This window comes from Cherax quadricarinatus, chromosome 40 (assembly GCF_038502225.1).
Source record: "Cherax quadricarinatus isolate ZL_2023a chromosome 40, ASM3850222v1, whole genome shotgun sequence".
Taxonomy (NCBI): Eukaryota; Metazoa; Arthropoda; class Malacostraca; order Decapoda; family Parastacidae; genus Cherax; species Cherax quadricarinatus.
Window position 1 is genome coordinate 2,416,686 of NC_091331.1, and position 18,179 is coordinate 2,434,864.

Consider the following 18,179-nt stretch of genomic DNA (forward strand, 5'->3'; position numbering starts at 1 on the left):
GGTGGCACTACTGAACTATCGTAGTGGTGGCACTACTGAACTATCGTAGTTGTGGCACTACTGAACTATCGTAGTGGTGGCACTACTGAACTATCGTAGTGGTGGCACTACTGAACTATCGTAGTGGTGGCACTAGTGAACTATCGTAGTGGTGGCACTACTGAACTATCGTAGTGGTGGCACTACTGAACTATCGTAGTGGTGGCAGTACTGAACTATCGTAGTTGTGGCACTACTGAACTATCGTAGTCGTGGCACTACTGAACTATCGTAGTGGTGGCACTACTGAACTACCTTAGTAGTGGCACTACTGAACTATCGTAGTGGTGGCACTACTGAACTACCGTAGTGGTGGCACTATTGAGCTATCGTAGTGGTGGCACTACTGAACTACCGTAGTGGTGGCACTACTGAACTAAAGTAGTCGTGGCACTACTGAACTGTCGTAGTGGTGGCACTACTGAACTATCGTCGTGGTGGCACTACTGAACTACCGTAGTCGTGGCACTACTGAACTACCGTAGTCGTGGCACTACTGAACTACCGTAGTCGTGGCACTACTGAACTACCGTAGTGGTGGCACTACTGAACTACCGTAGTCGTGGCACTACTGAATTAGCGTAGTGGTGGCACTACTGAACTACCGTAGTGGTAGCACTACTGAACTACCGTAGTGGTGGCACTACTGAACAATCGTAGTGGTGGCACTACTGAACTACCGTAGTCGTGACACTGCTGAACTACCGTAGTCGTGACACTACTGAACTACCGTAATCGTGGCACTACTGAACTATCGTAGTGGTGGCACTACTGAACTACCGTAGTGGTGGCACTACTGAACTATCGTAGTGGTGGCACTACTGAACTATCGTAGTCGTGACACTACTGAACTATCGTAGTCGCGCCACTACTGAACTATCGTAGTGGTGGCACTACTGAACGATCGTAGTGGTGGCACTACTGAACTATCGTAGTGGTGGCACTACTGTACTACCGTAGTCGTGGCACTACTGAACTACCGTAGTCGTGACACTACTGAACTATCGTAGTCGTGGCACTACTGAACTATCTTAGTGGTGACACTACTGAACTACCGTAGTGGTGGCACTACTGAACTACCGTAGTGGTGGCACTACTGAACTACCGTAGTGGTGGCACTACTGAACTACCGTAGTGGTGGCACTACTGAACTACCGTAGTGGTGGCACTACTGAACAATCGTAGTCGTGGCACTACTGAACTATCGTAGTGGTGGCGCTACTGAACTATCGTAGTGGTGGCACTACTGAACTATCGTAGTGGTGGCACTACTGAACTATCGTAGTTGTGGCACTACTGAACTATCGTAGTCGTGGCACTACTGAACTATCGTAGTGGTGGCACTACTGAATTACCATAGTGGTGGCACTACTGAACAACCGTAGTCGTGGCACTACTGAACTACCGTAGTGGTGGCACTACTGAACTTCCGTAGTCGTGGCACTACTGAATTACCGTAGTCGTGGCACTACTGAACTATCGTAGTGATGGCACTACTGAACTATCGTAGTCGTGACACTACTGAACTATCGTAGTGGTGGCACTACTGAACTATCGTAGTGGTGGGACTACTGAACTATCGTTGTGGTGGCACTACTGAACTATCGTAGTCGTGGCACTACTGATCTATCGTAGTGGTGGCGCTACTGAACTATCGTAGTGGTGGCACTACTGAACTATCGTAGTGGTGGCACTACTGAACTATCGTAGTGGTGGCACTAGTGAACTATCGTAGTGGTGGCACTACTGAACTATCGTAGTCGTGGCACTACTGAACTATCGTAGCCGTGGCACTACTGAACTATCGTAGTCGTGGCACTACTGAACTATCGAAGTCGTGGCACTACTGAACTATCGTAGTGGTGGCACTACTGAACTATCGTAGTGGTGGCACTACTGAACTATCGTAGTGGTGGCACTACTGAACTATCGTAGTTGTGGCACTACTGAACTATCGTAGTGGTGGCACTACTGAACTATCGTAGTGGTGGCACTACTGAACTATCGTAGTGGTGGTGGCACTAGTGAACTATCGTAGTGGTGGCACTACTGAACTATCGTAGTGGTGGCATTACTGAACTATCGTAGTGGTGGTAGTACTGAACTATCGTAGTGGTGGCACTACTGAACTATCGTAGTCGTGGCACTACTGAACTATCGTAGTGGTGGCACTACTGAACTACCTTAGTCGTGGCACTACTGAACTATCGTAGTGGTGGCACTACTGAACTACCGTAGTGGTGGCACTACTGAGCTATCGTAGTGGTGGCACTACTGAACTACCGTAGTGGTGGCACTACTGAACTACCGTAGTCGTGGCACTACTGAACTGTCGTAGTGGTGGCACAACTGAACTATCGTCGTGGTGGCACTACTGAACTACCGTAGTCGTGGCACTACTGAACTACCGTAGTCGTGGCACTACTAAACTATCGTAGTCGTGGCACTACTGAACTATCGTAGTGGTGGCACTACTGAACTACCGTAGTCGTGGCACTACTGAACTACCGTAGTCGTGGCACTACTGAACTACCGTAGTGGTGGCACTACTGAACTACCGTAGTCGTGGCACTACTGAATTACCGTAGTGGTGGCACTACTGAACTACCGTAGTGGTGGCACTACTGAACAATCGTAGTGGTGGCACTACTGAACTACCGTAGTCGTGACACTGCTGAACTACCGTAGTCGTGACACTACTGAACTACCGTAATCGTGGCACTACTGAACTATCGTAGTGGTGCCACTTCTGAACTACCGTAGTGGTGGCACTACTGAACTATCGTAGTGGTGGCACTACTGAACTATCGTAGTCGTGACACTACTGAACTATCGTAGTCGCGCCACTAATGAACTATCGTAGTGGTGGCACTACTGAACGATCGTAGTGGTGGCACTACTGAACTATCGTAGTGGTGGCACTACTGTACTACCGTAGTCGTGGCACTACTGAACTACCGTAGTCGTGACACTACTGAACTATCGTAGTCGTGGCACTACTGAACTATCTTAGTGGTGGCACTACTGATCTACCGTAGTGGTGGCACTACTGAACTACCGTAGTGGTGACACTACTGAACTACCGTAGTGGTGGCACTACTGAACTACAGTAGTGGTGGCACTACTGAACTACCGTAGTGGTGGCACTACTGAACTACCGTAGTGGTGGCACTACTGAACTACCGTAGTGGTGGCACTACTGAACTATCGTAGTCGTGGCACTACTGAACTATCGTAGTGGTGGCGCTACTGAACTATCGTAGTGGTGGCACTACTGAACTATCGTAGTGGTGGCACTACTGAACTATCGTAGTCGTGGCACTACTGAACTATCGTAGTCGTGGCACTACTGAACTATCGTAGTGGTGGCACTACTGAACTATCGTAGTCGTGGCACTACTGAACTATCGTAGTCGTGGCACTACTGAACTATCGAAGTCGTGGCACTACTGAACTATCGAAGTCGTGGCACTACTGAACTATCGTAGTGGTGGCACTACTGAACTATCGTAGTGGTGGCACTACTGAATTATCGTAGTGGTGGCACTACTGAACTATCGTAGGGGTGGCACTACTGAACTATCGCAGTGGTGGCACTACTGAACTATCGTAGTGGTGGCACTACTGAACTATCGTAGTGGTGGCACTACTGAACTATCGTAGTGGTGGCACTACTGAACTATCGTAGTGGTGGCACTACTGAACTATCGTAGTGGTGGCACTACTGAACTATCGTAGTGGTGGCACTACTGAACTATCGTAGTGGTGGCACTACTGAGCTATCGTAGTGGTGGCACTACTGAACTATCGTAGTCGTGGCACTATTGAGCTATCATAGTGGTTTCACTACTGAACTACCGTAGATGTGGCACTACTGAACTACCGTAGTCGTGGCACTGCTGAACTATCGTAGTGGTGGCACTGCTGAACTACCGTAGTCGTGGCACTATTGAACTACCGTAGTGGTGGCACTACTGAACTACCGTTGTCGTGGCACTACTGAACTACCGTTGTCGTGGCACTACTGAACTATCGTAGTGGTGGCACTACTGAACTACCGTAGTCGTGGCACTACTGAACTACCGTAGTGGTTGCACTACTGAACTACCGTAGGCGTGGCACTACTGAACTACCGTAGTAGTGGCACTACTGAACTACAGTAGTGGTGGCACTGCTGAACTACCGTAGTCGTGGCACTACTGAACTGTCGTAGTGGTGGCACTACTGAACTATCGTCGTGGTGGCACTACTGAACTACCGTAGTCGTGGCACTACTGAACTACCGTAGTCGTGGCACTACTGAACTATCGTAGTGGTGGCACTACTGAACTATCGTAGTGATGGCACTACTGAACTACCGTAGTCGTGGCACTACTGAACTACCGTAGTGGTGGCACTACTGAACTACCGTAGTGGTGGCACTACTGAACTACCGTAGTCGTGGCACTACTGAACTACCGTAGTGGTGGCACTACTGAACTACCGTAGTGGTGGCACTACTGAACTACCGTAGTGGTGGCACTACTGAACTATCGTAGTGGTGGCACTACTGAACTACCGTAGTCGTGACACTGCTGAACTACCGTAGTCGTGACACTACTGAACTACCGTAGTCGTGGCACTACTGAACTATCGTAGTGGTGGCACTACTGAACTACCGTAGTGGTGGCACTACTGAACTATCGTAGTGGTGGCACTACTGAACTACCGTAGTCGTGACACTACTGAACTATCGTAGTCGTGGCACTACTGAACTATCGTAGTGGTGGCACTACTGAACGATCGTAGTGGTGGCACTACTGAACTACCGTAGTCGTGGAACTACTGAACTACCGTAGTCGTGACACTACTGAACTATCGTAGTCGTGGCACTACTGAACTATCTTAGTGGTGGCACTACTGAACTACCGTAGTGGTGGCACTACTGAGCTACCGTAGTGGTGGCACTACTGAACTACCGTAGTGGTGGCACTACTGAACTACCGTAGTGGTGGCACTTCTGAACTACCGTAGTCGTGGCACTACTGAACTATCTTAGCGGTGGCACTACTGAACTACCGTAGTGGTGGCACTACTGAACTACCGTAGTGGTGGCACTACTGAACTACCGTAGTGGTGGCCCTACTGAACTACCGTAGTCGTGGCACTACTGAACTACCGTAGTGGTGGCACTACTGAACTACCGTAGTGGTGGCACTACTGAACTACCGTAGGTGTGGCACTACTGAACTACCGTAGTGGTGGCACTACTGAACTACCGTAGTGGTGGCACTACTGAACTACCGTAGTGGTGGCACTACTGTACTACCGTAGTGGTGGCACTACTGAACTACCGTAGTGGTGGCACTACTGAACTACCGTAGTGGTGGCACTACTGAACTACCGTAGTGGTGGCACTACTGAACTACCGTAGTGGTGGCACTACTGAACTACCGTAGTGGTGGCACTACTGAACTACCGTAGTGGTGGGACTACTGAACTACCGTAGTGGTGGCACTACTGAACTACCGTAGTGGTGGCACTACTGAACTACCGTAGTGGTGGCACTACTGAACTACCGTAGTGGTGGCACTACTGAACTACCGTAGTGGTGGTAATAAATACTGAAGGTTTTACCTGTCGAAAAGAACTAAAGAGAATTTAATGATGCAGAGTCTGGTGGACATACTCAGAGTCTGGTGGACATACCCAGAGTCTGGTGGACATACTCAGGGTCTGGTGGACATACTCAGAGTCTGGTGGACATACTCAGAGTCTGGTGGACATACTCAGAGTCTGGTGGACATACTCAGGGTCTGGTGGACATACTCAGAGTCTGGTGGACATATTCAGGGTCTGGTGGACATACTCAGAGTCTGGTGGACATACTCAGAGTCTGGTGGACATACTCAGAGTCTGGTGGACATACTCAGGGTCTGGTGGACATACTCAGAGTCTGGTGGACATACTCAGGGTCTGGTGGACATACTCAGAGTCTGGTGGACATACTCAGAGTCTGGTGGACATACTCAGAGTCTGGTGGACATACTCAGGGTCTGGTGGACATACTCAGGGTCTGGTGGACATGCTCAGGGTCTGGTGGACATACGTAGGGAAAGGGATTTTGATAAGTTTTGTGAGGGAGAGGGAAATGAAAGAAGGGAGGCAAAAAGGGAGGGAGGGAAATAAGATAAAAGGTAATAGGTAGCGGCAGCGGCGGCAGTGGCAACAGGAACCTTGTCCTCTATTTTTACTTCTACCTGAGGTTCCCAGCAGCCCAGTGATGACCTAATCAAGACCCGCATAACACTAACAAGTGTGGATACCCAGAATGATATAAAGCAACTGCAGAAATCACCCAAAAGTTCACAAATTACAAACTAATAGGACTCGTTCTAGCAACTCCTACCCCGCTGCCACTGAAGTGATACTCCACAACATTCACCCAACACCCATCGCCTACTATTCACCCGAAGCCACAGCCAATGGACAAGGGTCAGAACAATAAAAGAAGATCCAGTAACCAGCTAAGGACTCCTAACATCAAAGGTGAGAGCAGTAATAACACGAGGAAAACTTGTAGTACTGCCAGCCAGGACACAACCCTCATCACCCACCGACACCACCACAACACACGACAGACGACAACAAACATGGCCGCCGCTACAGTCCGAGATAACTCCTTCCCAGTATTTGATGTCAAGAAGATCACCGACCCAGAAATAGCTAAACTCCTTATGATTCAGAACCAAACGATCACCAAACTAACTCAAGAAATGCAGGAACTAAAGGCTAGCAATGCAGATTACCTCAACAAGATCACTGCTCTAGAACATAAACTAGACACTCTAGAACAACAAAGCAACACCCACACCCGGTCCCTAGACACCATCAACATTTTAAAAGACCAAGTCACCCTACTTACTACCAACATTACAGAGGAAAGATCAAGAGTGGATCAACAACTTGCCAATGTCATAACCAACTTCCAAGACCATAATGACCAACAGCAGCTATCTGACGCTGTTGTAGTTAACAGCAAACATCCCCCACCCACAGTCACCCAAGAGACCCAAGGACCACCTTCGCCTTAATATACGTAGTGATGACTTAAAGGATTGCAAACTGATGGGCTATCATGCAGGTAAAAAAACAGTGCTGTTAAAATTCCAAACTAGCTTACAAAGAAACAACCTACTAAAAACATCTATTTCTATGAAAACTGATGTTTACGTCAATGAGTGCCTTACCAAAACGAGACAAAACCTTCTTTATCGGCTAAGAAAACTGCGCTATGCCCAAAAAATCCACCAGTGCTTTGTGAGGGATGGAAAAATAGCAGTTAGGAAACAGCCCACTGGAAAGAGATACTTCATCTCCACAGAACATGACCTTAAAACATTCCTAAGTGAGGCTGGACTAACAGAATCAGAGTAAAGTGCAGATAATACCCATAGTCCACCGTTAGTGTTATATTGTCATAAATTTGTGCCCCCCTAAAATTCTAATACTCCAACTACTTTTAATTGTCATTGTTGTACTCAACGACCATTCTACCTCATAGTCTTAATTGTATTAAATATCTACAGAATCTATCTCCTTTTTTACAACTTACCACATCACTGTTCCATCTTATTTTTTTATAAACTAACTCAATTGCCCAATTTTATTCTAAATCCCTATTATTGCCCAATTTTACTTTAAACTATATTGATCAAACTTATTGTAAACTTCTTTTATTGACCATTTTTATTCCATACTTTTTTAACCTAGTATTTTCAACTACAACTTTTATATCATCCTGTCTACTATCTTACTAGCATATTATAACCAAGTCATTGCCATTTTTATTTTTATCAATTCTTTTTTTTTATTATTATTTTGCTAACTTAATTTGTGTATTTTATCCTGTCAATTTAAATCTAATTATACTCTAATTCTTGTAAACAACTTATATAAGACCTTAGTGCAATTACAATTGAGAGTCTTGTTCCTTTATTATATTATTAGATTAATCACAGTTTTACTCTAGCTCATTCTAGCTCAATACATAGTCAATACCAAATTCACTATACTAGACCATAGTGCAATTACTAGTGAGAGACTGGTGCTATTTGTAATTTGTATTTTTATATTATTAGACTAAAGTTGTTGTACTATAGCTCTTTCTAGCTCAATACATAGTCAATACCAAATTCACTATATTAGACTAGTGCAATTACTAGTGAGAGACTGGTGCTACTTTTAATTTGTATTTTTATATTATTAGATTAAATTCAGTTGTACCATAGCTCATTCTACCTCAAGACATAGTCAATACCAAATTCACTATATTAGACCATAGTGCAATTACTAGTGAGAGACTAGTGCTATTTTTAATTTGTACTTTTATATTATTAGATTAAACCTATTGTACTTTAGCTCACTCTAGCTCAAAACATAGACTCCACAAAAGTCATTATTAGACCTTAGTGCAATTACAAGTGAGAGTCTTGTTCTATTTTTAATTTGTATTTTTATATTACTAGTTTATACCTAGTTGTACTTTAGTTCATTCCAGCACAACACACAGACAACATCAACTTCATTATGTGTAGTAGTGACTATACCCTACATGACCAAAATACTCTAGCTATATACTTGTCCAAACTTCCAACCACTACAGATATCAGTAGTAGAACTCAACACACAACTCAGGATATAAATAACCATAATTTTAAACCTAGAAGATGATTGATCACGTTGACCCTGATCTAAACCTCCATAATCTGACACCCAATCAAAACCTATTGGAAAGTAACTGCCTTTATTACACAGCATCACAAGCCACCACTATCCTAAACAATGCTAAAAGTCTATCAGTACTTAACTACAACATCAGGTCCTTAAGCAAACACTATGATGACCTCCTAGCACTCCTTGAATCACTAAAGACACCCTTCTCCTGCATTATTCTTACTGAGACCTGGCTTAAGCAGGACACAATAGATATCTACCCTCTACCAGGATACACAGCAATTCACAACTGCAGAACAAACCAAGTTGGGGGTGGTATTGCAATCTATTACTCTAACCAATTATCTTGTCTTAGCACCACTTGCTTTAGTGATGAATATGGGGAATACATTTTTGCTAATTTTACTGTAAAAAACCTTAAGACGCCTATAACAATCGGTGCCATTTACCGGATACCTCACACAAACATCCCAAATTTCAGTGAGAAATTAAAGTCACTAATAACAAACAGACAAATGAATAAGCACCACCTTCTCTTAGCTGGAGACTTCAACATCAACCTTGGCTTACTAGATGATCAGCCTGTAACTGATTTCATCAACAATATGAACAACACACTTCTCATACCAACAATAACTAAACCAACCAGGCTCACTGAGACAAGTGCAACCATAATAGACCACATATGGACCAATATACTAGCCCCCCTTAAATCAGGGATAATCACAGATAGCACTACAGACCACTACCCTACCTTCCTCCTGACAAACATTAGTAAACCACCACTTGAATACAACAAAGTCTCATTTAGACTCCATGACGAGGCCTCAGTAAGGAAGTTCACAGCTGACCTAGAGACTGTTGATTGGCCTACAGAATTCTCCAAGGCCAATGGTATTGATGACTGGACAGACATCTTTCTTAACAAATTACTTAGACTATACAACAAACATTGTCCTATAAAAACAAAACAGATCACAAACAAACGGCTTGGTTGCCCATGGCTAACCAGCACCATTCTGAAATCCATTGACAAGAAACACCAATATGAAAAGCAATATAGACAGGGCTTAATACACAAAGATACTCTTAAACACTATTCATCAGCTCTCACCAAAGTAATAAAAAAAGCCAAACAACTATACTACTCCAGTAGATTCACAGACACTAGAGGAGATATAAAAAAGACCTGGAAAACACTCTCTCAGATTCTAGGGACCCACAAACTGAGAAAAACCAAGAATATTGTCCTAACTAAACCTAATGAAACACCACTACATCCCACTGACACAGCTAACAAGATAAACGACTTCTTCTCAAACATAGGATCTAATCTCGCCAGTAAAATCCCACATACCAATGCCCATGCCGGGGACTACCTAGATGGAAATTTCCCTAATTCCTTCTATCTTGCACCAACTGAGCCCACGGAAGTCATTGAGATCATAAAGTCACTTAAAAATAACTCGGGGAATCTGTCTCATGTCCCACCATTACTGTACAAGCGAGCGGCCCATGTCCTTTCGCATGCTATTTCATTACTTTTTAACAAGTCAATAGAGACTAGCACCTTCCCGAAACTACTCAAGATGGCAAGGGTTACACCAATACATAAAGGTGGTGACCCTACAGACTTAAACAACTATAGGCCAATATCTAACTTACCATTGCTATCCAAAATCTTTGAGAAACTCGTGCACAGGAGACTGTATTCATTTATAATGGCTCAAAACATACTCAACCCCTGCCAGTTTGGATTCAGGAAAAATAAAAGCACTAATGATGCAATCATAAAAATGCTACATCTGCTTTACACAGCATTGGAAAATAAGGAATATCCACTAGGAATTTTTATTGACCTAAGAAAAGCTTTTGACACAGTAAACCACGAAATCCTACTCCACAAACTTGACCACTACGGTATAAGAGGCCATGCGCTTGCTTATTTCAAATCTTACATTACTAATAGGTATCAGTACGTCACCATTAAAGACACAGCATCAGCAACACGGCCACTTGATACTGGAGTTCCGCAGGGAAGTGTCCTTGGTCCCCTGCTCTTCCTCATATACATCAATGACCTTCCAAACGTATCCCAACACCTGAAACCCATTCTCTTTGCTGATGACACGACTTATGTCATCTCTCACCCTAATCTTGCCACCCTCAACACCATTGTGAATGAGGAGCTGATTAAAATATCGACTTGGATGACAGCCAATAAACTTACGCTTAACACTGACAAAACTTACTATATTATGTTTGGTAGCAGAGCAGGAGATGCACAAATTAACATTAAGATTGACAACACTCTAATTACCAGAAATAATGGGGGAAAATTCCTAGGCTTATACCTTGACAACAACCTGAATTTCAGCACCCATATCCAGCATATAGCCAAAAAAGTATCCAAAACGGTTGGGATCCTCTCCAAGATACGATACTACGTGCCGCAAAATGCCCTTCTCACACTATACCACTCACTTATTTATCCATACCTCACCTATGCTATTTGTGCTTGGGGATCAACTGCAGCAACACACCTAAAGCCAATAATAACCCAACAAAAAGCTGCAGTAAGAATAATCACTAAATCCCATCCCTGGCAGCACACCCCCCCCCCACTCTTCAAAGATCTAAACTTACTCCCAGTTCAGTACATCCACACTTACTACTGTGCAATCTATATCTACAGGGCCTTAAACTCTAATATCAACCTTGACCTAAAACGCTTTCTTGATAGTTGTGACAGAACCCACAGGCATAACACCAGAAACAAACATCTCTACGACATTCCCCGTGTCCGACTAAACCTTTACAAAAATTCAATGTATGTCAAAGGCCCTAAAATCTGGAATACCCTACCTGAGAACTCTAGAACTGCAGACACATTCATCACCTTCAAAACTACCATTAGAAAACATCTTATCTCCCTGATACACCCCGTCAACTAACTACACGAATACCACCTGGTGGTTCACACTTACACTCGCTCACTCATTTGACCATAAACAGAAATATTAATCTCAGTCTTAAAATAATGAATCCTGTGATACTCCAATACTGAAACTATATACTGTGCCAAAACAAAAGCATTCACATTGCTAAACTCATAAACTAGTATTTAGTCACTTAGCCATAATACCAACTTACCTCATAATTTGTAATATTTTACAATTAAGAATAAAACTAAGTATGCCCGAAATGCCTAGCCATGCTAAGCGTTCTAGTGGTACACTCTGTAATCACAATTTTACTACATGTAAACCAAACAATAACCAAATTTCTGTAAACTCAGCATTGTAATCCTTATAGAGAATAAACTTTGAATTTGAATTTGAATTTGAATTTGAATTGAGGAAAGGGATGGGATGTAACCATGGTAACATGGCTGTGTCTTAGTGAGTAGTTCATTGTCTCTTGTCCTCTCTTCACTTTCTTTTCCACTGGGTCTTATTCATCTGGCTTCCATATTAAGGCTGTTTCTACCTTTGTCTCTGATTCTCTCTTCACTATCCTCCGTCCTTTCAAATGTTATCATCCTCTCTCCCTCTGCCGTCTATTCATTCCTCTTCCCCTACCTACCCTCAATATTTGTAGGTGCCATGACGACCCAGCCTTAAGGTAACTCTAACCCTCTCTCTCCTCCCCTCACTAATAGCTCATTTCGTCTCCTTCCCACTCACCTACTATTGCCCCCTGCCCCTCAGCGTCTCGTGCCAGCCCACCAGATGGCCAGATGGCATGCAGTGCCAGACTCACAGTGGCACTCTGCTCACTGGTGCCAATAGATTCACGTGTTGACAGCTTCTCGTCTCATGTGGCCAGGACGTGGCATCTGATAGTTGGGAAGAGATGGATCATTTGTGGCGCTGATGCTGCGAATGGGGGGTGGGGGTTGTGGTTGTGCTAGTGATTGGCGGACCTGATAAGGTGGCTCATAGACCTGGGAGGTGTGGTAGTGTGGGAGGCGGTGTTGGAGGTAGTTATCGTGGGAGTCATGGTAATGTTATGAAGGGTGCTGGTGGGGGTTCTGTGCTTCTGGTGATGAATGTGGCAATTTTGTGTGAAGTTTGTGGCCATCCAGAGGGAAAATGCTTGCTGCATACTTGGCTCGCTTCCGGCTTCGGAGGAGCTGAAGGAGATTCATGATCTTCGATATATTGTACCATTGTAATCATGTTTGTGTTTTCTGTCAATATATTCTGCCTATTAATAAAATTTCATATAGAATATAAAATATAGGGGGTGGTAGGAGAAGAAAATATTCAAACAGCTTCGGGGAGAACCTTGAATTTTCCCTGAGGTACGTTTATTGTCTTCTCTGAGGATGAGGGTCCCCATTCCAGCTATAGAAGTGGTACCTCCCTATACATATATATATATATATATATATATATATATATATATATATATATATATATATATATATATATACGTATGTATGTATGTATGCCAATTTTTCACACTAAAATTCTGAAATACTTGAAATTTAACCTACAATAAGTTTTTAAATAACAAAATCTATGTAATATTGTGATTAAACACATAAATAAAGACAATTGTAAATTGAACCTTGTCTCTCAGCCGCACTGCATGTGCAAAACTGAGTTGAATCTTAAGATTTAACTCAATTTATAGATTTAATGATTTTTTTACATTTAAACTAAATAAATATTGAACATCGTGTACAGAAAAGACTTGAGAAAAATTGTGAGGCAAGAAGACTGTTAATTTGTGTTTTCAGTGGCCACACCTGAGCTTATGTTCTCGATGATGGTTACGTGAGAGCGTGACCATCATCTGAAGGTTGAGACATTTATCCAACATATGGGAATCTTTATTGAAGAAACGTTTCGCCACACAGTGGCTTTATTAGTCCAATACAAAGCAGAAAGGTGTAAGGAGAGGAGGAGTTGATACAAGGAAGTCTTCAACACTTGTTCAACCTTTGGACGAAGACTTCCTCACACTAGTGGATGGTTCCGCTGTGACACCGTCTGCTCTAAACACAGTTGCTTGAGCATAAATATTCGGTGTTGATGTTGTGTTCATGAGTTCACAGGAGCTGAACAGCAGGTGTTGCAACACTCCCGGTCCCAGAGCTTGCTGTCAACACACACCAACTCAAAAAGGTAATTACAAATGGGTGGCTTTGACACACACCCACACACACCTACACACACCCACACACACACACACACACACACACACACACACACACACACACACACACACACACACACACACACACACACACACACACACAAACTCGCAGAACAATAAGAACAATAAAATAAAACTGTATTCAAGGGACCGAGAAAATTATTGTTTTTCAACTGGAAGACAAAACAAAATCTGAAAAAGACTGCAAAAAATTTTGGAGGTAAAACGGGCACTAAAAAATAAAATACGAAATTGAGCCAAAGCTTAATTTCTAAATTGATCAAAAATTAGTTGAGCTCTCTAAATCTAAGTGCCACGGTTCGAGTCCCGTCCATTCTTGTGTTTGTTTATTGACAGTCATTAATTACCATTTGAATTATATATATATATATATATATATATATATATATATATATATATATATATATATATATATATATATATATATATATATATATATATATATATATTGCAAGAGGAGCAACAAGGAGCAGAGAGAGTAACGTGGTCAGTGTTTCCTCTCATCACTCTCCTTGCAGCCTCACCTCCGACACCCACACGGTACACCCACTCTAATCTTCATGCCCAGCTACCCACACTTCTTTCCCGCCCTCTCCCCCGGGTTGTGTGGGTGCTGTTGGTGATGGGTGGCCCCGTATCGAGAGGTTAAGCTGGGTTCTGAGGTTATCGCTTAGTGATGGGTTGTTCTAGCGAGGTTCTGCGTGTACTTCCATGCTTACCTTGAACCTTCTGCCAGGTGCTGCTGGCAGATGTATTATTTACAGCTCTAGCGGCCTTATGCAGTCTAGTTCTGCTGTCTGGGTTGTCTGCCCACGGCGTCTGACGCCGTGGTTAGTGCGTAGTTGATGCTATTTCCGTGGAGGAGTTGGGAGAAGGAGCCGGAGAAAAATGGTATGTCTGGTAGGGGGTGGCAGCCGAGGCGAGGTGCTTACCTGGCATCTTGGAAAAACAGGTTGGGGTACCACACGAAAATTGTAACCCTCGCCCAGGTGAGTGAGGCGGCGTTCACCGCCTCACTCACCTGGTTTTGTGATCACTCAAGTGCCTCCAGTGATCGCTGCTTGCGTCGAGGTGTACCTCGGGTGGGTGAGAGTGCCGGAGGTGGCGCTGGAGGTGCCATTCTTGCGCCTCTGGTGGCAGGCACTGCCCGTCTGTCAGGTCATATGGCACCAGCAGCTTACATTTAGAAAGAGACGAAACATTGTGGAAGATTGCCACCTGGTCTATTAACTTTGAGATGGTTGCGGACGTTAGATTACCGACAATAATTATGGGCCAAGTTGGAGTGTTATAATTAGAAAAACAAACACACAGCGCTAACTTGGACATGGCGGCCAGTTTATGAACTTCGTTCGAATCCCTGGACGAAATACCTCGGAGCCGAGTCAGGAAAGGTTCGCGGGGAGCCGCTTGCTTTCAACACCTTCACACGACAACACATGCGTTCCTCAGAATCGCGAGCAGGTGTTCCGAGCGTGCGTGGTGCCAAACAGATTCCAGGCCACTAAAAACCCACCAGCGTAACCCAGGTCGTGGTCATAGACCAGCTAAACGAAGGAATGCGGGTCTCGGGGCAAGTGGCGGTTGCGGGGAGGTAAAACCAACAGCCTCTAGCGAAAATGCCTGGGATGTCTTCATGGGGGAGGTGAATGTATCAGCCGCTGCCCGGCCTTTTTTAAACCATTTGTCTTATCACCTGAGCATCTAAATCCTTCCGGGCAATATAATTTGTTCTGATTCCAGTGGATGCTGCGCTCGCCGCCTCTTATTGTACGCTCTTACGGATTAAGATAGACGGATGGCGGACTGTTAGATGTGGATTGAGAGGAACTTGTGAGATGGATGGGAGAGGAGAGAAACTTGTGAGATGGTGGGAGAGGAGAGGAACTTGTGAGATGGTGGGAGAGGAGAGGAACTTGTGAGATGGATGGGAGAGGAGAGAAACTTGTGAGATGGTGGGAGAGGAGAGGAACTTGTGAGATGGTGGGAGAGGAGAGAAACTTGTGAGATGGTGGGAGAGGAGAGGAACTTGTGAGATGGTGGGAGAGGAGAGGAACTTGTGAGATGGTGGGAGAGGAGAGGAACTTGTGAGATGGTGGGAGAGGAGAGAAACTTGTGAGATGGTGGGAGAGGAGAGAAACTTGTGAGTTGGTGGGAGAGGAGAGGAACTTGTGAGATGGTGGGAGAGGAGAGGAACTTGTGAGATGGTGGGAGAAGAGAGGAACTTGTGAGATGGTGGGAGAGGAGAGGAACTTGTGAGATGGTGGGAGAAGAGAGGAACTTGTGAGATAGTGGGAGAGGAGAGGAACTTGTGAGATGGTGGGAGAGGAGAGGAACTTGTGAGATAGTGGGAGAGGAGAGGAACTTGTGAGATGGTGGGAGAGGAGAGGAGCTTGTGAGATGGTGGGAGAAGAGAGGAACTTGTGAGATGGTGGGAGAGGAGAGGAACTTGTGAGATAGTGGGAGAGGAGAGGAACTTGTGAGATGGTTGGGAGAGGAGAGGAACTTGTGAGATGGTGGGAGAGGAGAGGAGCTTGTGAGATGGTGGGAGAGGAGAGGAGCTTGTGAGATGGTGGGAGAGGAGAGGAACTTGTGAGATGGTGGGAGAAGAGAGGAACTTGTGAGATGGTGGGAGAGGAGAGGAACTTGTGAGATGGTGGGAGAGGAGAGGAACTTGTGAGATGGTGGGAGAGGAGAGGAACTTGTGAGATGGTGGGAGAGGAGAGGAACTTGTGAGATGGTGGGAGAGGAGAGGAACTTGTGAGATGGTGGGAGAGGAGAGGAACTTGTGAGATGGTGGGAGAGGAGAGGAACTTGTGAGATGGTGGGAGAGGAGAGGAACTTGTGAGATGGTGGGAGAGGAGAGGAACTTGTGAGATGGTGGGAGAGGAAAGGAACTTGTGAGATGGTGGGAGAGGAGAGGAACTTGTGAGATGGTGGGAGAGGAGAGGAACTTGTGAGATGGTGGGAGAGGAGAGGAACTTGTGAGATGGTGGGAGAGGAAAGGAACTTGTGAGATGGTGGGAGAGGAGAGGAACTTGTGAGATGGTGGGAGAGGAAAGGAACTTGTGAGATGGTGGGAGAGGAGAGGAACTTGTGAGATGGTGGGAGAGGAGAGGAACTTGTGAGATGGTGGGAGAGGAGAGGAACTTGTGAGATGGTGGGAGAGGAGAGGAACTTGTGAGATGGTGGGAGAGGAGAGGAACTTGTGAGATGGTGGGAGAGGAGAGGAACTTGTGAGATGGTTGGGAGAGGAGAGTAACTTGTGAGATGGTGGGAGAGGAGAGGAGCTTGTGAGATGGTGGGAGAGGAGAGGAGCTTGTGAGATGGTGGGAGAGGAGAGGAACTTGTGAGATGGTGGGAGAAAAGAGGAACTTGTGAGATGGTGGGAGAGGAGAGGAACTTGTGAGATGGTGGGAGAAGAGAGGAACTTGTGAGGTGGTGGGAGAGGAGAGGAACTTGTGAGGTGGTGGGAGAGGAGAGGAACTTGTGAGATGGTGGGAGAGGAGAGGAACTTGTGAGATGGTGGGAGAAGAGAGGAACTTGTGAGATGGTGGGAGAGGAGAGGAACTTGTGAGATGGTGGGAGAGGAGAGGAACTTGTGAGATGGTGGGAGAGGAGAGGAACTTGTGAGATGGTGGGAGAGGAGAGGAACTTGTGAGATGGTGGGAGAGGAGAGGAACTTGTGAGATGGTGGGAGAGGAGAGGAACTTGTGAGATGGTGGGAGAGGAGAGGAACTTGTGAGATGGTGGGAGAGGAGAGGAACTTGTGAGATGGTGGGAGAGGAGAGGAACTTGTGAGATGGTGGGAGAGGAGAGGAACTTGTGAGATGGTGGGAGAGGAGAGGAACTTGTGAGATGGTGGGAGAGGAGAGGAACTTGTGAGATGGTGGGAGAGGAGAGGAACTTGTGAGATGGTGGGAGAGGAGAGGAACTTGTGAGATGGTGGGAGAGGAGAGGAACTTGTGAGATGGTGGGAGAGGAAGATGTTGCTTCCCTGGGCTCTCTTCCCTTTATAAAAGGTGTATTAATAATAATAATATTATTAATAATAATATGGCTATTATTATTATTATTATTATTATTACTGTCATTCTTACTTGTGGTGGTGTTTTGTTTGTCAGGAAAAAGGGAGTTGTCTCCTGACTGGTGTTTCAGTATTCTGATGACCATTGGAGTAGTGAGTGAAGCACTCGCTACTTTACAAGACCTATCTTCTACACTTCACTTTAAAGAGA